Below are 24,683 nucleotides of genomic sequence, written 5' to 3' on the forward strand. Positions count from 1 at the left end.
CAATGTTACACTCTTGAACAACTTTCTTCATAAATTAACAAGCTTGTCAATTAAGTTTAGAGCATCAGTAAACCATCTGTATCAAATATGACTTGGATATGAGGGAAGACCATCAGATCAAATGAAGAAGATTAATGTGGCGTTCTCAGAGCAGACACACAATCTGCTGACTTTTGGATCATAGAATCATTAAGGTTGGGGATGGAAAAATATGACGTGCTATTCATTACCATTTGTTTAGAGTTCCACGCAGTGCTCTGGATCTGCAAGCATCTTCAGAGCTTGCAATTTTTATTTATTTATTTTAGGAGAAGAAACATCCTTTTCTAATAATTTATGAGACTAAACATCACATTAGTTTTCATGCCACAATCTAATGAATCAAATTTCTAAAACTTTGTTTTAATTATGCTTTGTATTCCATTGCAATTTAGCTCATCAAAATTCATAGTTCATGGTTTGTGTTTGGGGGGGGTGGGGGTGGTGGCAGCGGTTTCAGCTTTTTTTTTTTTCCAAAAGCATGCACTACTACTCTTGAGCACCTGGGTACTATACCCTGTCTCATTATCTATCAGGCAGCACTGAAAATAGACCCTTAGCATTTTTCCTCCCTATCTATGCACCTCAAGCCCTGATTCTTCGCCTGGTCCTGTACATATTTAAGCTCGTACATGTACAGCAATTCACCAAAGTCAACCAGATAATAAGCATATTTGATCTAACCTCATGGATATGATAGGTGCTTAACAAAGGAAGGAAACTACTGCCCAGTATTTAAAGCTGATGTTTTCAAGTAAATCCAAAGGAGTGACCTGTCAAAATCTTGGTTGTAATCTGTATATTGCAGTGTAATATCCTTCTGATTCGACTATATTTCCATGTGCAAATTAATTCTCAACAGAAATGTGTGTTAGGCTTTAAGTAAGCAAGAAGGACAGATTTGCAAAACTAATCTGATTTACATCCCTCAAAACTTCTTACCTATTACCTGTGGCAAAGCAAATTAGCCTGTTCCTCAGCAGGAGTTTCCTCAATGAGAAGCAACAAATTCCTCGCTGATAGAAGGCTTTAATGTGTCCCTCAAGAGCTTAGAGTTAGCTCCCTGACTTTATTTTGGTTTACACAGCATTTTAACTACTTTCCACTGAGGATTTTGTTTTGTGCTTGTTTATTTTAAAATCTCTTGCCAAAACAGGCCTGAGGTAGGACCTGCCATATAAGTACAAGGAAGATCACCAAGTGAACGAGACCTAAAGGTACTACTCTAGGTAAGTTTGCAGTCCATTTGATAATCAGTCTTGGGAAAAGAATCCTGATTTTTAATCCACTGTACAACACCCCTGATTTCTTATACCTGAAATCACCTTCCTTTCTGTCTTTTACTTAATTACCACTCATGAGACATGGGTGGTGTTAACAAAGGACAATAGACCCTTAACACGCATATTTAGGGGGACTGTTTTTGACAAGTTTTGGACAATTTCTACCATAATCATGTAAATTCCAATAGATGTCTGCCTGTTTTACAGGCAAAGGAAGAATTTTGGATAGAGTTTCAGACTACAAGCTCAAGACATTTTTTAAGCAGATCACTACTTGTTTTCCTGATGAACTAGTAAGAACTGTTGTCTCTCCTAGAGCATAGTCATCATGCCAGCTCACCCACAGATGCTCTGAAAGAAATGAGCAGAAACCACTCCAACCTGCCACACAGCTAGTTCTGCACTGCCTTGTGCTTTCTATGTAGTTCCTTGAAAAGTTGAAGATGATGCCCATTAGCCTGTGCTGCTCGCTGCACGTAGTCCTTCAGGCACTTCTACCAAAGTGTTTCCTGTTCAATACTTTCTAAGATGCAATAAATCATTCCCATTTACCCCGATCATAAAAGATCTCTAGGGAAATTTTCTACTGTTTATTTAAAGCATTGATTGAAGTTTCTGAATTACTTATAATTCTTACAAATACTTAACCTCATAAAAATAATAACTCATTAAAATAGTCTCTTTATTTCCATATGAAGGTCTATGGCTTTACTGATAACTTAAAAGAACCATGATTTTTTTTTTCTCTCCTCAAGAAAAGCAATGAGAGCTGCAGGGACAAGGTGCCCTTTAACTCCATGCTGCACATTCACAGCTAGATGAACTGGATTTTTGTTGACTGTGAGCATTAATCGTGTAGTGATTTAATTTACTGGAAGACCACAGGGCACCTTCCTGCACACAATGCAGTAGCAATTTTACTTGGCTGCCCCCTGCCAAAGAAACATATGGAAAACTGATTAAAAAAATGCTAACAAGATAATCTTTTCTGGCTGATACAAAATGTTAATTACAAATGCAAAATAATATTGCGTATTTTGCCAAAAGTACATAGTAAAAAAAGACTGAAGAGGAGAAGTTAGGCACTGAGGTTGTGACTTGCTGAAGTTGGAATCTAGTCAGAATGTCAGGGAGCAAGTAATGCTTGGAATAAGAAAAGTTATCTGGGCCTTTGAATGCACACACTGAAGCGTTCAGGATTCAGCATAAGATTTCATCTCAACTGCAGTATTTCCAGAAAAGTACTATACACATTATTGGTCAGTGTTATCCTGGAGGGATGGTACTACTGGGTCACTGCCATCCTTTTTCTTAAAAGTTTTCTCATTATTCTTCTGGCTTTTTTGGTGGTATTTCTCAGAATCGCGCTACCAGCTGTTACTGCTTCAGGCTATGCAGAGGATTTGCACGTATCCACTACTAAATAGCTGGGAAGCTACTGCAGAAATACTATTCTATAACGTACTTGTGGATAAGTCATTCTTAGAAAAGATACCCTCAGTTATGACTTCCATTCTTTCCTTAATAGGTACACTGTTATTACCAATGATCGTTCTCGCAATATGTAAGACCTAGCTAGTGCACTGTAATTACAAATGAAGGCTAATGATTCTTCTAATCTTTGGCTTTTTTGTATGGTATCATCCTATTTAAGAACATAAGAACAGTAATAATGAAGCATGAATAAGAGGCACAGCTACATACACCATTTTAAGAGAGACCTCTTTCCCCCCTTTTCTCCTGCCGGAGAGAATGAAAAGGAGAGAACTAAATCTCATTTCACACCTTAAGACAGCCCAGAATTGCTAAGCCTGTTCCCTGCCAGAAAGGAAGAAACGATGTCAGGTAACAAAACCTTAAGGATGACTGATTTGTCTCGTATCCTCACTGTAATAAAGACCAGAGCTGAAGACAGCTGTAAATCATGCCAGTATGTCGGGTCAAAGGCTGAAGTGCCCGAGATGCCACAGATACAAGACAAATGAGGAGTGTTACTGCCCAACCAAGGGGGACTCACCCTCAGCACTACAATTTGGTCACTGCTTACGATCTTTAAAATTTCTAAGCCACTGATAAAGCTAACCCTAAATAACAGCTTCCAAAGCCTAACACAAATAGCAACCAAAAAGACAGATATTAAAATCTAAGGCTACCTTATAGGGAAGGGCCCTTTTAAATACCTCTTTCCCTTCCACTCCTGCCCCATATCATCCCTTGTGCCTCTCCCGCTACAAGATGAATATCACATTCAGACCCAGCATTGACAGCACAACAGGAACAAGTGACAACGAGAAGAACAAGGTCCTGCAGCCCCCCCTCACACAGACTAACACCCTTGTTTCTCCTTTGAGATGGCTGCCGGAGGTCTGAGCCTCCTGCCACAGGAAGCCGCTCAAACATAGCGATTTCTGTCAGGCAGGTAGTCTCCAATCAGCCCTCCTGGGGTGGGGTCCTGCCCTCTCGGCATCCCCAGGCTGACAGCCCTGTCCTTCTGCCCCACGCAACCCTCTCAGCTTCTCTTTAGCCACCCCTGAACACAAGCTTTTTGACAAGAGCAAATCAGAGAGAAAAGGGTTTGTCAACAAATTGCCACTACGGCCTCTTTATTTAGCTGCCTGGAGATCATACAAAACTGCAGAAAAATACTTACTGTCTACAAGAAGTTGCATAACTAAAGTTGGATACTAGAAACTATCATCATGACCATCATTGACTCTGCCTGATGATTGCATTGTTCTTCACATGCCTTTCCATGTACCCAGTATGATCTCCACAATTTTTCCAGGAACTGAGGTTAGTCTAAACAGGTTTGTAGTTTCCTGGGTCTCCCCTCACACCATTCTTTTAAATTGGAATAACACTGGCTAGCTTCCAGCCAGCAGGGACCTCCACAAACTCCCAAGACCTTTGGTAGATGATCAAGAGTGGTCCTGCCATAACATCCTGCCCGCCAGCTCCTTCTGCATTCTGGGATGAATCCCATCAGGCCTCATGGACTTGCAAACATTCAGCTGATACAGCTGGTCCCTTACAATTTCAATGTCCACAAATGGGAAGTTGCTGTTCCCGCACTTGAGGTCCTCCCACTCAGGCAGCTGGGCAGCCCAAGGTCTACCAACATTACTAAAGACTAAGGCAAAAAAAGCATTGAATGCCTCTGCTTTTCCTTCATCCCTTGGTGTGTGTGGGTCCCAGGTGTGTGGGGTGGGGTTCCAGATGTGTGGGACCATGCCAGTGTGACCCTTGACCTAGTTATTCGATCCACCATCAAGGAATCCGCCTGTACCTGTGATGCCATCCCTTATTCCACACTCCAGGGACTGATCCCAAGCATGCAGGCCTGTCAGCTGCACCAAACTGCCCACTCCTCGGGCATCTTTTTCACATGAATGTATTGGAAGTATTATGAAGTATAGTGTTGTGAAAAGAAAATATGACAGACGTTACCGTTACTCATGCTATAGCCATTAACTGTCACAGTACAGGAAATTACTCACAGTCATGTAAAATGGCATCACTAGGGATAAATGAAATGCTAATTCCATTTAACCAACTCCTACATCCTTTGTAAGCATTACAACTTCAGAATCAGTCAAGACTAGGTACATCCACCAGGATATTTTCAATACGTTTTTGATCCACGCTTTTAAAGTTTTCTGTTACTTTCATGTTCAAAAGGGACCACCACAGCTTTGCAGACAATGTGATAGATCTTAAAATACTTAAGCTTCGTATCTCTTTATGCTCACAAGCCGTAACTCTATTAATTCAAAATTCTTTATTCTGCGTAGCATATTAGATACCCAAAAACTCTTAAGGTTTAGCTTTAGTTTGGGATCAGTAAATGTTTTCCAGCCCTGACTGCCTCCCAGAACCACAAGTCCTTCTCTCCTCCCACGGCTCAGATACAGATACACCCCCCTCCTTTCTGTGGCAGGGAAATGTGGTGACACAGACCAAAGCACACTTGGGGTACACTCCACTAGTCAGCCCCAACCTGCATGACTGCTGTACTAACTGAAGATCCTGCATAAAGTGCAATTATGAGCTCAGCATAGACATAAAGAAAATGAAAGTCATATTCCTTGATAGCCCGTGACAATCCATTTTCCTTATTGGGTTGAATCTCACCACACATAACAGCAAAATTGAGAGTCACACAGGAAATACTATTTCGTACTATTAAATACTAGGAAATAACGTACTATTAAAATTATTAAAATAACAGCAGTAGATAATGGGCTCTGGCCTTGATCCTTACAACCATTTAAAGTGAAGCTTTTGGGAGCAAGGAATTGAAGCTTTTGGGAGCAAGGAATTGAAAAGAATATTTAAAAAATGGTCAGAGATACCTATACAAGATTTCAGACAATAAAATATCATAGTGAATAATGCATAAGAATGTTTGCTGCATTTAAGGTTTCTTTAGTATAATAGTAGATTTGAGTTTACAGTCTCACTTCTCTGACTGACTAATTTAACTCCTGAAGTCTGACTGATCACCACTAAATCTCTTGGCACTAGTTAAGGATATCTCTACTAAGTAGAACATTTGCTAACATTGTCCCCAATAAGCAACAGCCATTACTGTTCACTCACATTAAGCTAGAGCCACTCCCTGGCGGACGCCCTAGTAAAATAGCCATCCCAATTCATTACATTTCCCATTAAAGGAATAAATAATATATTTGCTATTGAAATTAGATCAAAATATTTGAAGATTCATAAAAGTCCTCCCACCTCATTTGGGGAAGAGGAGATAAACATTATCATTAGCACTTTACAATATATTGCAAGACTTTTGCTAGCAGCACATCAGTGTCACAGCTGAATTATGATATTCCAAAAATGCCAGCCTTCTTAACTGCAAAAGTAACCACAATTTCAATAAAGGGGAAGGACACATCAAGGTCTATAAAGAAAAAAAGGATTAAAGGAAAATGGTATTAGCCTTCCATTTCTTCCCCACCCCTTCTCTGCCATTAGCTGTCTGTTTGTATTTCGAGGTCAGTTAAAGTGAGGGTAAGCAACTTGTCTTTAACAGTATTTCAGTGGTCTTGAGTTCCACTTTAAAGACAGATCTCTGATACATTAGATGTCTAAATAAATCTAATAACTGGGTGGCAATAGTCATGGTGGTTTAAGCAGCAACCACACACAGTTTCTAAGCACATAAGCAGACATCTAACACAGATCCATCAGATACAACCCTGCAGCTGAAACTTCAGTGGTCTCCTCTTGCAAGGTGCGACGCTCCCTGTTCCCTCAGGAGCGAACGGGAGGCGAGGACCAGCGCCTGCAAGCAGGAAGCCTGGGACACGACGGCAGGGCAGGCCCCTCCGTCAATACCACAGCAAAACAACGGGTTTGGACTGTGCTCCACTGAATGAAATTTAAAAAGCTTGTTTTCCGAAACAAGTGTCATTGTATTGGGCACTTGGAAGCAATAATCAGGTTATAAAAATTTACAAGAGAAGAATTTTTAGTCTGATCTTTCCATTAGGATTAATTGTAAGCAGTGTAACAGAGTCAGAAAGCAGCCCCAGAGAGAAAATCTTCTCTATAATTAATTGTGCCATTTGACTAATAAAATAATGTGTATTTCCATTAAGAAAGCTGAATGAAAACAGAATTGATTTTCAGCTTTATTTGATATAAACACAGCTTATTATCTTAATTAATCCTTCTTTGTTTTCTGGAACACATTTATCTCAAATAAAGCAACACATAAGCAGTATTTTTATCTTTATAGCCTCAGATATGATGTAGGAGCCAAGACCCGATCCAAGAACATATTCATGTTACTAATGCTAAAACCACCTTGTAAGTAGGTCTCTGTTAGTTGAAGCAGTTTTATCAGCCCTGAGGCTTCCTACCAAACAGCATCAATTTGTGGCAAATGGTCGTAATCCTCTGATCCATAACTAACAGGAGGGAAGTGCTTACTACCAGCAGGGCAGCCCCAGGCAAGCTGCACCTCAGGTGAATATGGAATTTAGCATTCCCTTCTTATCTTGAAAAGACCCACACAATTATTTGTAACAGTCTCTTCAGAATTTGCTGCAGTACCTGCTAAAAAGGTTTCCAAAATGACATCTTGTTTCTTCACCTTTGTAGTGGGCGCCCGTGCCCAGCCGCCGGCGGCGGGGGCCTGCAGGGGCCTCTGTGAGGAGAGGCCGGGCGGGGCTGCCCCGCGCCGGACACGGCCGGTTCCCGCCCTTTCCGCGGCCCCACCGCAGGGCGCAGCGGAGCCCCTCAGCGAGGCTGGCGGCGCCTCTGGGAAAACGCCTTTAAGAAAGGGCGAAACCTGCGCGGAGCGAGGAAAAAAGTGCGAGAAACGGCCTTACCGGCACCCGGGTCCGAGCAGCGGGAGGAGGAGGAGGTGGTGGTGCAGTCCTGAGGCAGAGTCCCCTGCGGCCATGATGGAGAGACCACGGGGGAGCAGATAACGGTGCTGCGGCCTGTGGAGGACCCCACGCCAGAGCGGGTGGATATTTCCTGAAGGAACCGCTGTCCGTGGAGAGCCCACACTGGATCAAGTTTACACAGCAGAGACTTCCCACACTATTTTACCATCTTGCCTCTCATTCCTTCCATTTTCTCTCCCTTTTTTTCCCCAGCAGAGGAAGGACCGTGCAGAATATGCTCAATGGGCCTAAGTCAACATCCTGTTTCGAATCATATTGTTTCAAACACCTCAGAAGAGCATGACCATCCCAAAATTGATAATTAGGCTGAAATATGTCCCTTTGGTGGTAGGGTCAGTTTCAGTCTAAAGAAACAAGTGCTTTTTTTATTCTTCTATTGGACAATCCATAATAGATCTTTTTTAATTAGCTACATTAACAGGCAATACTGTTCAAAATCTAGTCTGATCATTGTGTCTCAGTCCTTTTGCCCTCAATTTAGTAAAGTGCATATGAGCAGAAAAATACTTAAATGTACATTTAAGTGCAGAAGATAATACTAAAAATCAGCAAGATTGAAGCCTACACTTAAGTGCTTCACTGAAGCAAGTTTTGAATCAAATACTACACTGTTTAATCAAAGAACTTCATTTGCATTCCCACCTTTCACTGAATTTACAGCACATTGTTTAATTATATTTTCCAGTCATGACAAGAGATGCAAAATCTCACTTGCTACTTCTGTTCCTTTATAATATCTTCATTTGTAGAACTCTCTAGCTTTGAGAAATTTCCAAGAGAAATATTTTTAAGTCTTCCATAACTTTGCTGCTTCCCTCTGGCTTTCCCTCTTTTTTTGCCCAGTCCTGATTAGGGTAACAGAATTCAAGGGGAAAACATGCTCGTTTCAGTATTATTCTCATTTCCTCTCCTAATCTCAGAGAGCCAATGAAAGACCTTCACAAAAAAACCCTCTATGTTTTAATGATAACAGAATGACTCTTCTCCAGAAACCGCACACTCTGTAGAGATTTAACGTTACAAAACCCAGAAAGAAAAGATAAAACTATGCCTCCAAACAACAACCAGTTTTTATTTTCTTTGACTGAATATCTTAAGGTACTGGAACCAGCAGGAGACATCCTTACACAAGCACTTCTTACTTTCCCAGAACTTTCAGAAATGGACATAAAAGCAGAACTTTATACCCTACCTCTTTTTTGATATTTAAACTTAACTGCAAAACTTCCTTTACTCCTGTTGTCCTCTGCTGTGACCTAACCCATCAAAAGTGCTCCTGGGATTACAGGCTGGGGAGAGCTCAGCAGCAGCAGAAGATATTAAAAGTGAAGGAGATAATAAAACTAAACAACTACTGCTATCTGAAAATTATAACCCATTTTAAAAAATCCGAGTTAATTGTAATTAGTAGATGATCTGTATAATTGATGGAAATTATACAAATAATTAACCTAAAACATCAGTATTTTTGTAATAAACCTTATGTAGTACAGAAAGACAAATTACAAAATAGCCGCAATGACTTATTGGATCAAATATGAGACTTGAGTATTTGTTCACTCATTAGAAGTTATTTATTCTACAAATATTTTCTTAGATGTAAAAATCTTTACAGTTCGCATAAATCTTCATTGTAAAATAATTTATATGCTTGAGATGCAGGAATATCCTTTGTGTTTTCTGAATATACATTTTTTCAAATCATAATTTTTCTAAATTCCTTTCAGACCCATCATGAAAGCAGAACAGTGTACTGGAAAGTACAGTAACAGAGTGTGGATGAGGAATTTATTACCCATACTAGAAAAGGTAAGTTTAGGACTACTAAAGTAAACTCAACAAGTCTGCATATGAAGCACCACAGTGCTTCAGTAATAAACAGACTTAATGTAGTCTTTATCTTAAACAGTATTTAAAGATATGTCAAACTAGTCACTAATTTAGAACAAATTTTGTTTCCTGTAACTTGCCTTAAAATCAGCCAGTGCTTGCTCAGCAGTATAATGATGTTCTCCTTTTAGAAACTGCACAGAGCAGCAATTCCATCATTAAACAGAATCATAAATAAATTGCCTCAATTTTCTATGCACAACCTTTCTTTGATTGTTATTGTACAGGTTCTATCATAATTTAAAGATGTAGTTTTAACAAATAGTTTTTCTTGTGTTCTGTTAATCACGTTGCTCTTTCAGGATTTTAAAGCTACTCCTGAAAAAGCTGCATGCGATCTGCAGACGAGTGGAGGACCCTTTTGCAGAAAGAGTTTTATCCACCAAGGATGACTTCATAGTGCTTAAGGCCAGAAGGGCCTTTGCATTACTTTTATTTTGTGAATATTCCACCTGGTTATCCCTAGAGGTGAGCCTAAGGACCTCACACAATCAAATGTATGGAAATTACTATCCATTTCATCCCTTCTCGGCTTTTTTTTTTTTTTTTTTTTGACTGATGTGGAAAAGAACAAGGGGGCGAATACACAAGTGTTTGCACTTCTAGTAAAGCAGTTCTAAAACATTGCCTGCTCTTATCTGAGAAGCAGTAGCTGGGTGCTTCATTTCTCATTCACTGCAGTACAAAGCACATTTATTTGCATAAAACTATTATGGAGGCTATATGGTCTCCATTGTATTGTCTCTAGAGCACCACCTTTTATTCTCATTAGTGAAGGGATGCCATTGGGAATTATTTAATCTCAGAGATTAATCTTGAAAACTGTTTGTTTTGAGGGCATTCATCTTAATATACATAATAAAAGCAGTGGGCTGTCTTGGAAGGGGAAACGAATTCTCTTGTAGTTTTATCAAACATGATAAGTAAGCATCTCTGAATCCTTTACTTCATTACAATTTCAGATGCAAATAAAGATAGAAATCTGAAATGTATAATCCTCAGGCTTTCGCTCCCTCTCATAACCAGAGGAGAGAATTAATTTAAGACCAATTAGGATTGTTGTATAATAAAAAGATTTAAACCAATAATGAAAGGAAATTCATTATGAAAGGGTTGAATGAGAGCATCATTTCCCAAACACTACTAGCAAGCAGAATTTAAATACCTTTTCACCCAAAGTTCTCAAACCATCTCACCAAGTATTATTTTGATCCTCGTGTTACAGATGAGGCAATTAAGGCATGGGGTAAAAACCTCAGAAGCTTCTTAAAAGTTCTGCTTTGACTTTTTATCAGAAAAAAAAAAAAATCACAATTTTTTCAGTGTTTTCAATGACAAGCTGAAATCAAAACCCTTTGCATTATAGGGGTGAAGACAAAGTGGCCCCAAAAGTAGAATGTAACAAAATGAAAACGGAAAATACAAAACACTCTAAATATCTTAAGACCTGAACTAAAGGTCTACCTCCAGCTGAGCCTCTTACTAGAAACCTTGGTATATACGTAGACCTGAACTGACTCCCGCTGCTTTCTCACTGACTTACATTTATTTAGATGTCTGTGCATACAGTTACCAGAGCGTTTGATGGGTAATTGATAACTGATTCTGAAGCGAGTATTTACAACAATGTTATTCAAAAGCTACAAAGTCACAGACACAAAGTGACAGGGTATCTACAAAAGCAATTCAATGCTATCCATGCATTAGAGAGTTGGCCCAGGGAACACTGAGGTTTCCTTGCAATCAAGGCATTTTGTAACTCTGCAACATAACAACACTTTTTTTTTTTTTTTTTTTTTTTTTACCCTGACAGGGAAGGTTTGCTTTCCTGGAATTTAGACCTGTCTTACTTTCAGATTTTGCTTTCCTAGATAGATTCCTCTGTAGAATTCCTAAGGTAAACTTAGCTGAGCTCACACAATCCTTTTAACTCTACAATACAATGTTGTCAAGGAACATTGCTTTTCCTCAACAGCTTCATAGCCAGCAGTGACAGCAAAGATGTCACATATGCTTTGCATAACATAAAATAGGTTTTTTCCTCTTCATTTATGAATTTAGTACAGGCCCAAGACATCAACTTTATTTAATTTCACTTACTTACTCTCTCAAACAGAATTGATAGTAAAGCTGTTTCTCCATGACAAAAAAAAACAAAAAAAAAAAAACAAAAAAAAAAAACACACCACAAACCTTTTAAAGAAACACACTCTCTTTTCAGACTACAGTAAGTTCTATCCATGTAATAAGTGTCATATTTTGCAATATTTCAGCGGGACGTTTTCCTGTGTCCTACCATATTAGCCCCTCTATCTCAACTATGAAAGTTAACTATTTCAACTCACTATCTTGACTTCATACCCACCCTTGTGAGCACAGTTGTAAAAGGTCATGGCTTGATTGTAACTACAGCTGTAACAAGTCCTGGTAAAGAGAGGAAAGGGGAGGAAGGTTGCCATAAAAATATGACACCTGCTAAAAACTTCTGGCACCTATACCCACCTCTGCCTCCCTCCCTGATCCTTTCTGGCTTGCACTAAGTGCTGTCTGCCAGCCTTTCAAATCGTTTTAAATGAAACAAGCACTCGAGTCATCACTCACATTGGAGTGATGCTTGGAGTCCTCCTCAGGAATCAAAGACAGTAAATTGATACCGTATATATCAAAGAAATAAAATTTAGGCATTACCAGATAGAAGACAGGGGATGGAAGGCAGATATTCATTTTACAGCTTGAAAACAATCAGTACAAGATTAAACTATTTGCCCAAGTTCAGTGCTTGAGACTGGTAAAACTGAAAACTGAACTATTTGGATTACTAAGCTAGCAATTAAGCACCTAAAAAAGCCGTTCTTTCACCATTTTTTGAGAACTATTCTTAATATGTATTTAATTGTCATATATAAAGTGGAGGAATAACACGGTACATATGTTAAGTGAATAAATACAGCTCCATTCCAAGGTGCCAGAGATGATGACTTGGATCTTTTGTGAGTTTAATAATGAAGTGTCAGAATCAGAGTCAGTCAGAAAATAACTCTTTGAAGTTTAATGTAATAACAACAGGCAAGCTCTGCTCTTCCCCCCAGGCAATGATCTAGGCATCTTGGGATATCAGGGACCACTTAGTAGGAAGACAGCTATTGAAATTACAACGGAGCTGCATTTATATGATCAAAGATGTTTAATTGGCAATAGCTTTACTAGTAAATATATGGAAGAGTCCACTTTTTCTTATAGAAAGATGGATGAGCAACAGCATCTCACAACAACTCCAGCTCAAAGTGACTTGGGTAATACTGAAATTGCATCCTTTTAAATGTGGAGCTAAGGTGGAAATTCATTTTATCACCTTATTTAAGCGTGTAACAATAATAACTAAGGTAATAACTATCATTCCATCTGAGCATCTTGCACATACCAACACATATATCTGGAACATCTAAAGGGACAAAATACAGATCATATACCTCATATCATGGAAGGGGTAAAAGACAACCCAAATATTCTCACTGTGAGATTGAGCTAGATTTCATTTATTTAATCCCCATACTCTCCCTAATACAGTCATCTGTGAGGAAATTAGTATTTCCTAAGAGCCAAACATTCAGACCCCTTCCCGCCACCATAATTTTTCATGGGGTAGGTCACACTGTCACAAGATGCCAAATACTAAATAGTCATCAGTTATAGCAATACAGATCCAACTTGAACTCATGAACTTCATCTTATTGTCAATAAACTGAGCTCTCTCATTTAACAAAGTCTTTAGCTCATACATTTCTACAGGATTCGGGGAGGACAGAGTATTGCCTGAATTGAATTGAAAATTGAACCAACATCTAATTACAAAGCACTATATCAAAACTGTCAAGGAAATTGTTCTTACACATCATTGAGTTACTTATGGTCTTCTAAAGAGCAAATTCCACTGCCAAAACACATTCCTTGCAGCAAACCAACAGTAGCTGTGACAGATTAAATCACAGGGAATAGAAGACCCAGTCCTGAGAACAGACACGGGGTCCTGAGGCAGCTACAAACCAATGGTTAGCACTGGCTGGGTTAGTAAGAACTGCAGCTCATGTGACAAGGAGAAGTTGTCTAACCATCCCTCCTTTTCCCACCACTCCTCTTTCCCCTGCTCTGTCTCTGGAGTGCAAAGACTGAGATTACTCTTTGTTAACCTAAATACTTCAAAAGAGCAATACCGTGCCATTATTTATCTGAAAGTTACTACCTAACTTATTCAATCAAGAAAATGCAGGTGGTATGCTGCCTTTGTAGAATCACTGGTTTTCACAAGGCTACGTCACTGAAGTCATCCTTTCCACCAGCTTTTCTTTTTTAACCAGTACACATTGCTCAACAGCACATTATTAATATTATTATAATGGAGGTAATGCCACTGTGACCTTGCTATTAAATGAAGAGGATGTTCTAGTTACAATAATGAGTTGTTACCAAATAATAGAAAGAACTTTGTTTGCTATAACAAATGTCAATCATATAAACCAGCTTAGAGTCAATGGATAATTTTAAAAACAGTTTAATGCAACATGTCACAAGGAAATGATTGAAAAAGTCACTAATGTGGTTCGATCTCCCTGCTTCCAGGAATGAGACATGTGATGTTCTAAAGTCATTCCCTGCAAACCTTTGTTTCCAAGGTAGCCTGAAGCCTAGAAGCTCTTCTGAAGAGCTCACAGTCAACTATTTATGTTCACGCTACTGAAGAATTCTTTATGGTATGAAGTCAAATTAAATACTTCAGCTCAGTCCTGAAAGAGATTGAGACTTCAGGTCTGTCTTCAGAAGGATCTGGAGATCCTCTGAAAGTGTGAATCTTAGGCTGGCCATGATTCAGCTGTTTTCAAACTGTATTGACAATGAATTTTTGGGTCAAGTATTTACATCAGAACATGCAACCGTTCAAGAAGTGTTTGCTTTAGCATTGCAGTTATAATTCTCACTGTATCATTAAGTTAGGGACCCCAAGATTCAGTTTTTATACTATGCTGTTTTCAGCAGTCAAGTACAAGAGCTATGGTTAACAATGAGTTTTCTAACCTGCATCTTACTTATAGTTGTAGAAGGAAGTTCTTCTAGGGCATTGCTACTTGTCTTGAGAAATCTCACAAACCCACTTAGCACAGAATGTGTTGCAACTTTCCTCAACAGAACACAGTTAACATGTTACAGACGAGTCCTCAGCAAGGACTCTTAATAAGCATCGTGGTCCTAGGCTCACTAACAGATGAACAAGTAATTTCTGCTTAGCTCAGTGTTCAGTCTTAGAGATTCTAGGTTCCCAGATTATCAGAGAAAACCTAATTTGGGAACGTAAACCCAAAGCTTTTTTTTGAACCAGTTATGAAAAGCACGCTTTGGTTTTCATTGAATATCTAAGGCTGACTCCCTCTCCCTAGCTTGTTGCAACGCCGATCAAAAATTGCTATGAATACAAATCTTAAAACACCCTGTCTAGTAAATAAGTCATTCGAGAAATTGTTTATTCCGCAGCATAACTAAAATGTAAACAATTTATTCAAAATGCCTTTAATTGCTTGCAAACAATTCATGAGAACATTAAGGTTCATTTATCGATTAAAAACTTGACTCTAAGTTAACTGTTCTCTGTCAAAACAAATGTCTAAGCTACTCCAAATTCATTCAAAAATGCAAAAATCAGAATTTTATCATCTGTGTGCTGATAGACACTTCATTTCACAGAGAATATACGTCACTGACTGGTGATATATAATCAGATAAGCCCTTGTTATTTGTCCGTTATCTCCTACCTTCAATACCAAATACATAATAAATTTTTTAAAAATTATAGTTAAGTAATTATCAGTGTCTTTTCTTTATTGCTCTGAGATTAACCATTAACCATCTTTTTCCTTGTGCCTGCTAAAGTCAACAGAAACTTGGTTTGAGTAAGAACAGAAGAAGCATTAAACAAACTTTGCACTACTGAAAGAGAAACAACAATAATAATAATGAACACAGACTATCTTATTAATAGATAACTACACGAGATAGAACATGAGCCAGAACTTACACCCAGAGACTATAATTACAGAAATACTGTTGGCACATTCAAATTGTATAAACTGCCAGAGAGGTTACTAACCAGAGATTCAATATATAGAAGAAAAGCCATTCCTGAACACTGTATCTCTCTCCTATCATATTACTGTATCTAATCTGGGATTCTGGGAGAGATTAGAGTTTTCAGAGCTGTCTTCTGGGGTGGCTAAATGCAATAAATATCCTTCAGAGTACAACTTGGTATTTCAGTCACAGGATTTACCGTAGTTGGCTTTGCTGCCAAGGTACGTTTGTCAGGCATTTATTTTTTCTCTGCCCATCACCGTTAAAAGATTGTGAGTGGTTAAATAGAACAAAGGAAAAACAGCCAGAAAATTTGTATGATTTAATTAAAGAAAGAAATCAAAGGGATTATAGCCAACAAAGGATGCTTAAATGAAAAATTTACTACCTTACACAGGGAGTTACTTCCAGAGGTAATAAAATACCTGGCACTTGGGGTTCATTGTGAAATGAATCATATATCTTCTGCTGCATGCTGTTCACTACACAACTCTTCCACAAGCCTCTGAATAAAATCACCACTTCCAACACATGCAGCTGGATCTTGGTTTGGGCTGAATAATATTTCTTTAATATTTATCTCATCTTTCTATTGATACATGAGACCTGTCTAGACTCTGTCTGCCAGACCAAAATTCTGGCTTCAATTTCCTCTTGTTTTTCTAAGTCACTGATGACAGAAAAAACCCCTGGATTTCCATGCTCTCCGAGATGGAGGCAGGCTGGGCTACGATTGCTAATCCTCACCCAGGAAACATCATTTCATGATACTCAATCATAGTTCTTAATTGGCTCTGATGAAAGAAAAAAAGTAAATATTGAAGTCATTTTACTCAAATGAGGCTGTAGAAGCACAATTAAAAGTTTTTAAAAGAATAACGTGATACGCCGTGAGAAATTGCATTTTTTAAAATTTATTTTGGTTGGGATGGGACCCAAGGTTTGGGCAGACAGATACTTAGAGCCTTTTTACAACTGACATCATGCCATCAGAGAAAAAGGCAATCCTCATTCAAGAGCATGGGTAAATCAGACTTTAAAGAACACAGATCTGGTAACAGCCAACTGGAGTTTTCACACCAATTTGTGTTACGAGGCAGAATAGCACCCAGGGAAGAAAAAAGGTGATCTAGAGACTAGTCTGGGGTATGTACGCACCCGATTCATTTCCTCTGTACACTACAGGTTTAAGTGATCACGGGCCAGTCATCTTGGCTTTCTATGATCTCTCTATAATGGATCACACAGTCTCTTTCAGTGATTTTCAAAGGAAAGAGATTAGAAAGGTTCTGAGTTGCTCCTGGTTTTTTATGGGAATGTAGATAGATAGAAAAATATGGTCATAGTCATATTTCAATGTATTAGACATCTAGTTTCATTACTAGCTCACTGTACAACTTAATTAACCTATGAATGCCTGGTTTTATTCATGTATAAAATAGGGAAGTCACTTCAAGTTTTGTCCAATTTGAAACAAAAATTTCTGAAAGTTTCTACTATAACTCCTTCAGAGGTAGCATCATGGTTTTTTCTGGACTGTCAAACAACAACAACCACCACCCCCCAAGAAACAACACATTTATTAATCAGGCAGTGCACTGTGAAAGAGCTTTGTACTAACTCAACTATTGTATGATTTAACTTCACTGTTTGTGCCCAGAATCTGTATCTTTAAGCACTCATCTTTCTGAACAAGCTAAACCAGGAAAAAAAGGAAATCATAACAAAACAACCACTTTTCTCTACATACTTGCTTGGAAGGGAATTTTAGTGATTTTAACCAATTTAGAGAATGGATGAAATCCTGGGCTTATCATTAACAGCAAGAACTTCACTGCATTTAGGAATATTGCGATTTCAGCTGCCGCATTTGTGGCAACTCTGTGTCATGATGTGAACTTAATCAGAGTCTAAGAGGGTCGCAGCTCTTTCCTTTGCCGTTAATGCTGCCCGGATCTCACTTCCAAAAATATTCCTCTGCAGCTCTGTTCGGTCCCTCTCTATATGTAAATCACATTTAAATTTATCTAGTCTTTATATTGTATATTATTTTAGACATCATTCCTGAAAAAAAAAAAAAATTCCCCTGATGCCAATAGAAGTGCTTAGCATTGGCTTCCTATAGATTGGTTTTATGTGGAATCAACATGAATTTTTTCATTGACATCAAATGGGAATCTGATCAAAACCACTCATGGTTTTTTTTTTTTTTCTTAAAGTTTCACATTTTATTCATAAATGCATGCCCAATGAGATCTACATTCCTGTAAGTCAAAAAATTAGAGATGCCATTGAAGACAACTGAAGAGTTAACATGTCTAAGAAAGTTCACAAGCAAAGCCAAAGAGAGAACCAAAAGTTGGGGACAAGCAACCAAAATTAGAAATAACTGAGGAAGTCATGCTGTATTTCAATTACTGCTGCCAAATCTCAGTTGCACATATGATTGAAACAGAATGCCTGTAAAGATCCATATTTGCTTGCCAAGTGCTTAACAAATCTTTGGTTAAAATTAAGCTTAGATTGCATTTCTAATATTATTTTAGAGAAATTGATTTTCAACCTAGTTAATCTTGTTTCTTCTAAAAGTTTCCTCTACATTATGAAAGGATCCTCATATCTCCTTGTTTCCCACTGAGCTCCATTACATTTGTTTCTTAATTCTGTTATTCCATTTTAAAAGTTTCTTTCTCATTATTCCTCTGCAGGAGTATAAAATGGACATATCACATCCGCTTCGGGCAAGCAAAGCTTCCAGTAAGCGTTAATAAGAAAAACAGTAGGAACACTTGGGTTAGTGGGAAGGTCCCAAAATCACCTGAACAGAACTTTCTCTGTTAATTAAAAGTTCATTTAAAGATGGGAAAGCCATCTATGTGATACTGGTGCATTGCCCATCAAAAGCAGCCATACTTCCAAACTAAATGGATGCGTTAGAAAATTTGAGTCTTTACATGGGCAGAATGGTTCGCACCACTCTCCTTAGACAAACGCAGAACTGATCACAGTGAAAGTAAGTAGGCTTTTCCAAAATGCTCTAATTGAAATCAAGTGAAGGAAAAAGTTCATATTTGCTCTAGTGAAAACCAAGTTACAACAGTAATAAACACCAAAGATCTTTGATTCCACTCTGCACAGATAAGTTATCCTGATATCCTCCTCTATGCCTGTTAAGTTTTGTTTAGGGTTTGGTGTTTTAGTTGTCTTCCAAAATATATACAGCACTGTGGTTTCTGATCTCAAATTTCTTTTTATGACTTCTGTTACCAAAAAACATGCAAGTAGCAAAGAGATTCCCAGGAGCAAGGGTTACCTGATAGCCAATCTTACAGCCTACCTTTTTGTACCAGCAACATGTGGGTTTCTGACCACACCTGGTGATGTTGAGTCATCACAGTGCCTTCTGCTGTTCTTAAGTGCAGATATTTTAACACATCAATTAAGTGAAAACAAACAGAGAAGAATAATTTTTGCCCAAAATCTAACTGGATTAGACATGTCATATTGCATCAGTTATGCATTCTTTATCCAACAGACTGAAAAGGGGCTAGGGCTACAAATCCTAATAGATCCATATGGATAATTTTATTCCTAGTGACTGCTTTTCTCGTTAATGCAGGAACTAGGGGTTACCAGTAGTAACCTTAATTAGCTGTGGATGAAATGCAATGTAAATCTGAAAATCAAATGATTGTTGGAAGAAAACAATTTCTTTCCTTCTATTCTTGCCACATTTTCCAACAGTACCCATCCTCTCACACTCAGATTTACCCAGCAAAGCAACTTACTGCTGTTTTACACAGCACCGGTTCCTACAGTTTTATGGTGGGATGTTAATGTGCTGGGTCATTCAGGGCTGGTAGCTGTACTCTTTCAGGCTGTACCATTCCTGCTAGCATAAAAGTCAGGTCTGTCTTATCCAACAACCTGAAAAAAGTGTCTCTGGAGGAAGAAGCAGCATCCCTGCCAGCAGGAAGACAATACAGAGAAGGGAGTATGTTCATCATTCCTTACAGATCTCTTCCTGCTTTTCCCATTGCTGGCAGGGATTTGGACCTTCAAATCTGGAAGAAAAAAAAAAAATGGAATTTCTTCCTGCTCCATACTGTAAAGGTGTGCAGAGCAATCGATCTCAAAACTTCTTGGGCTACTTGATACACACAGATACTTTGAATTACTGACATTATAAATGAATACTATGAAGGTTGCGTTGCTTCCTCCTTTCCAACTGCCTCTCTTCCTCCCTTTGAAAATGTTAACTTTAATCTTCACAAAGAAATCCTTCATTTCTAACTAATATGCACTGAGGCCATCTTAAGCTGAATTTGAGTGATGTCAAGTCACTTATTTTGTAGACATCCATGAATCAATGAGCTATGAGTGAAAAAAAAATAAATCTATAGCTTACATTGCAATAGATCAGACTAGATAGTTGTAAATGTTCTTTCTGGCTTGTTACTCCATATCTGCAAGACATTACTTTCTGGAAAAAAAAATAAAAGCTGTAATATTTTAACTGAGCATCTGAAGCAAGACTTCAATACCTGTAGGAAGATCTTTAAACAACAGATTTGTTTTCTGAAGTGCAGCAAAACTAACAGCTGCAACCTGTTAAAACACTCCATTTCAATATACACTTCAGTAAAAAATTGGAGAAGTCATTTGTACAGCATCTTACAGATATTACTAAATTTGAAGCCTAAAAATTTTTTGGTTGGCTAACGAAGACAGCTATGCAGATACAACAACAGAAGCAGAAGTAACATGCCAGTCTGCAATGCACAGCTCATTTCATCTTCATTTCCTTAAGCTGTGTGCCAGCCCTCGGACACAACAACCCACGATGTCCGTGGCGTGTATGTGAACATCCAGTCTGAGACCAAAGGGATATAAGTGATCCAAAGAAGAGTTTATTCCCCATTGTTGATCTCTGACGAACATAAAAATGAGGAAAGAGGTAAATTAGCTGCCTGGCTATTTCTAATTTAAAATTAGATACCGCATAAGGGTGTAAAAAGGTTTGATTACAGCATTTGATTCATTTACAGCAACATGGTTCCAGACATTGTTGTGCATTTTACAGTTGTTTTGGAATCCTGGCGCTTTACAACTTTCTGCTACAAAAGTTTCCCAATTAAAATAGAAAAAATATAGTTCACTGTGTAACACTTTTTAAATGAACGTACAATTTAAATGTTATTGTTTCTTCCAAAATGGGTCTCTTTGGAATATACAACAGTTGTGATTTTTCAGGGGAGTAAGAATAATATACATAATATGGCAGTTGTAGCTAACAAACGATACGACTCTGTCAGTTTTACAAACACAAACCAAGAAGGTTGCAGCAGAATTATGGGCAGTATTTTTAAAAGAATACTCAGTTAGGAGCCTCATCTGACATTACATATTCCTGCTAGTAAATAGCTCTGGAACTACTTATCACGACTTGCATGGTTTGCATATTAATGTTGTAATCACCAGAAACGCAAGGTATATCTCAGCAAGCAGAGAATTTGGGACACAAGCACAGAACTTTAAGGAAAACACTTTTTTACATGGGGAGTGGTACTGTCTCCCACCAACAGTACCAAAACAGCAGCTCGCATCAAAATCTGAGTGCTGACAGCAGTCAGCTTCTGGACCGAGTCCAGAAAGAAGTGTTGCTCCCGGTGAGCAAGGAGACTTTGTCAGTACAGCGCCTGGTAGTAAAGAGCATTTTTCTGTTCACTAAGAGTTTCAACAGAGTTTATGTATGCATGAATGCACATACACCCACACACAGCCTTCTTGTGAAAGAAGGACGTCACATAAACCTTAGATCCAGTCCTGGCTGTAATTAAACTGGCATAACTGCCCCAACCTCTCCAACTAATATTGTTGAGGTTTATAAAAGTCCAGCCAATAAGACACAGTTACTCCCCTGTCCTTTGTTTAAATTCTCTGTAAAGGCACTTCCCTGTGACACTGTGCAGCAAACAGATCAACAGTGTTCATATTCTTAATGGGGCCATTAGGAATTCCAAATGCCTCGGATAAGTAATTGCCAAAGCCCTCATCTTCGTCCTGCAGTTTTTACAGCCTTGCCAGCTGAGTTACCTACACTCGGCGAGTCTCATTTTGTGAGTTAATCTGACTCTGGGTATCATGCAGACAAAAATACAAGTTTGAGTCTCAAGAGCTAGAAATGGATGGACAAGAGATGTTAGAAATTTCTTAACAGAAAGAAGCCAAGGAAGGAAGAAAGAGTGAGGCAGAAGAAGCAATAACATTGTGAACCCTTCTCTAGAGCCAAGCTAGACCAATTCAGAAAACATAGTGAGATTCTCAGATCAATTACAAAAGCTTTTCGGTTTGTTTAGGATTTTTCCACATACAAAAAAGAATTTTTTCCTTCCTATGGTTCTCCCATTTCACGTTGTTACCAATGTCATCTTAGCTGCTATGGGGAAAAAATTGATTTTGGAATTGTGATCTGCTTTTCAAAGTATAACGCAAGCTCCGATCCCCAGCAAAGGCATCGGGTGCATGTGAAAACCAAACTCAAGAGAAAAATAAGGACAAATAAGAGGCTCTTGCATTACAAACAGTGGAGTAGGGGTACCCTTACAATAATTTCAGACATTGAAAATTACAACAGAGATGCACTGTTAACTGTAGCTTATATTTGCCTACCTCATTATTACAATTCTATCCAAAAAACCCCCAGAACTTCCTTACAAGATTATGTTGAAAGTTAATACAGAAATAAAGTAACCCCCAGCCAATGCAACACTGTACTGTACAGAAAGAACTAAGTATAAAGATTTATCTTTTTAATAGCCAAAACCAGCAAGAATGAACTATAAACATCTCAGTATAATTTTTGTATTTTACGACTGGAGTTCCACTGATGTTCTTGTTGTGCTGTGTGTTATGCTCACATCTTACCCAATGCTTCCCAGAAGGCAGGCTCAGTTCAGGTGTAACGTTGCCCCATAAACTTAATGCAGTGAAGACTCTTTTTAAGGCCTCCGCAGGTGCTATCATTTAAATCGGCATGGGCAGAGTCCTACTGCAGAATAATCACAAATGAATTGATTGATATAGAACAAAGACATCTGTTGGTTTGTAGCTTATAAGAACCTCCCACTTCTTCTCCTAGGGATTATTTATCTAATTCTTCTCTTCTATATGCACGAAGTATGGAAATCAGTAGGAATCTTTTCAATGACACCAATGGGGTTTGAATTAATCCTCCTTATTTACAATGAAATTTAGCCTGTCAAATCCCTGCAGTAGTATTTCATATAACATGCAAATTCAATGTGTTATGTGGTTAGAAAATTAAGTTCCTATTAGAATACGGAAACACTGAAGATGCAAATATTGGGCCTAATTCAGCAAAGCACTGAAGTGCATGCTTAATGTTTAGCATATGAGTAACCCCATTACAGTCAGCTGGATTTCAAATTAAGCACATTTTTAAATATTTTGCTGGAAGCACTACTCCAATCAGTGTCCTGGAACCAGCTAAGACAGATGAACTATTTCTTTATCATAAAAGGATCAGTGAGACAAAGGAAAAAAAGTTATAATTGGATTTAGAGGAGAAGAGAGATATGCTGTCAGGGTAGAAAGCATTATTTGCTTTCGCTGTTACATTTCCTTTGAGATACAGCTGTCACCCCAAGTATTTTTGTATCTTGCAGCCTTTATTCCTGCTTTTATTTTATTCTCTTTTTTGGAATAATCACATCCCCTGGCTTCTTGTCTGTTCTCCTTTATATATTTCCTCCCATATTCCTTGCCTACTGTTCTACCCCGCTCTTCCGGAGAACAAGGTGAGAAAAAGGCAATATAAAATTTGCACTGTGCCAGGCCCTCAGCTCCTAAGCTTTGTGATATAAATTTTGTTTGTTGAGTGCCTCAGGCTCGTTATATTTGCCTTCCTTTATTGATTCTGGATATCTGACAGTTACAGATTATAGAAGATGGCCCATCTAGTAGCCTCTTGAGCACACCTCTCTACTCTGTCATAGGGATTGGTGTGGCTGCTGTAACAGTTTTCTCTCATTTGCACTTTCTGCATGGTCTGTGGATGTTTCTTAAACACAGGTTTCACTCTAGTGTTAAAGGCTAATATTCTTTTCCAATAGGTCCCATTTCCCTAGACTCTGAACATTTCTTCTAGGATGACCTATAGTGACCTATTCCTGTTAGTAGCAGGAGCTATGAGGCAAAGCAAACATCCTAGGCTCTGCAGCCCGAGGGTAATGCCCGGGTGCAAGACTTGCCTTCTTCGTAGTATGGTTTAGGAGGATTCTGGAGGAGAATGGATATCTCTGCCGAGGCATACAGCATTCAGCTGAACTTTAAGTTTCCCACCAGCAAGCAAAAGCAGAGATGTTCAACACAGGGACTGCAAATCGTGATGTATGCAGGTTGGAAATTCTCACTGGAAAAGAGGGGAGTGTTCATACCAACCACCTGCAGGTACCTCACTTGGTCACCTACAACATATTGCCCAGACAGTTACTGGACAGAAGCGGTGGCTCTTGCATTTGCAATGGCCTTCAAATGATGACATGAAATTCCCTGCACCCTTTCGTGCTCCAGATCTCAATTACATGCTGAATGGAAAAAGGAAAGATGCATGCCAAAGGGACTATACTTGGCAGTTTTTAAGCCATTTGTCAGGAATTGAGTGAGAGGGATGAAAACAAAGAAAATAGGCATGTACTGTATCTTTGTAGCAAGTACAGAATTGAAATGCCATCATGCAGACAGTCAGTGTGAGTAAATTTAACCGGGAGCCTCTCTTAACAAAAGTAGGGTCTTTCAACAAGCTGGAATGCAGCCTGCACTAAGACTCTTAGACTGTTTAAGTTCTTACGAGGAGTGAACACCACCTCAGTATCTCAGCCATAACATGATCTTCTCTGCACCT

At 38.6% G+C, this 24,683-nt stretch overlaps 1 long non-coding RNA gene across 1 annotated transcript in view; it reads right to left on the reverse strand.

The window, feature by feature from the left end:
- The window catches only part of LOC148056082 (uncharacterized), a 65,254-nt gene extending 42,531 nt beyond the window's left edge, over positions 1 to 22,723 (reverse strand). Inside the window, exon 1 of the long non-coding RNA XR_015704083.1 lies at positions 22,685 to 22,723. This is a non-coding gene — a long non-coding RNA (uncharacterized LOC148056082). The remainder of the gene's footprint in view (positions 1 to 22,684) is intronic.
- Between the last annotated feature and the right edge of the window lie 1,960 nt (positions 22,724 to 24,683).

The sequence above is a fragment of the Nipponia nippon genome, unplaced genomic scaffold (genome assembly GCF_047370975.1).
Source record: "Nipponia nippon isolate SJK-2023a ecotype South Korea unplaced genomic scaffold, ASM4737097v1 scaffold_18, whole genome shotgun sequence".
NCBI classification, from domain to species: domain Eukaryota; kingdom Metazoa; phylum Chordata; class Aves; order Pelecaniformes; family Threskiornithidae; genus Nipponia; species Nipponia nippon.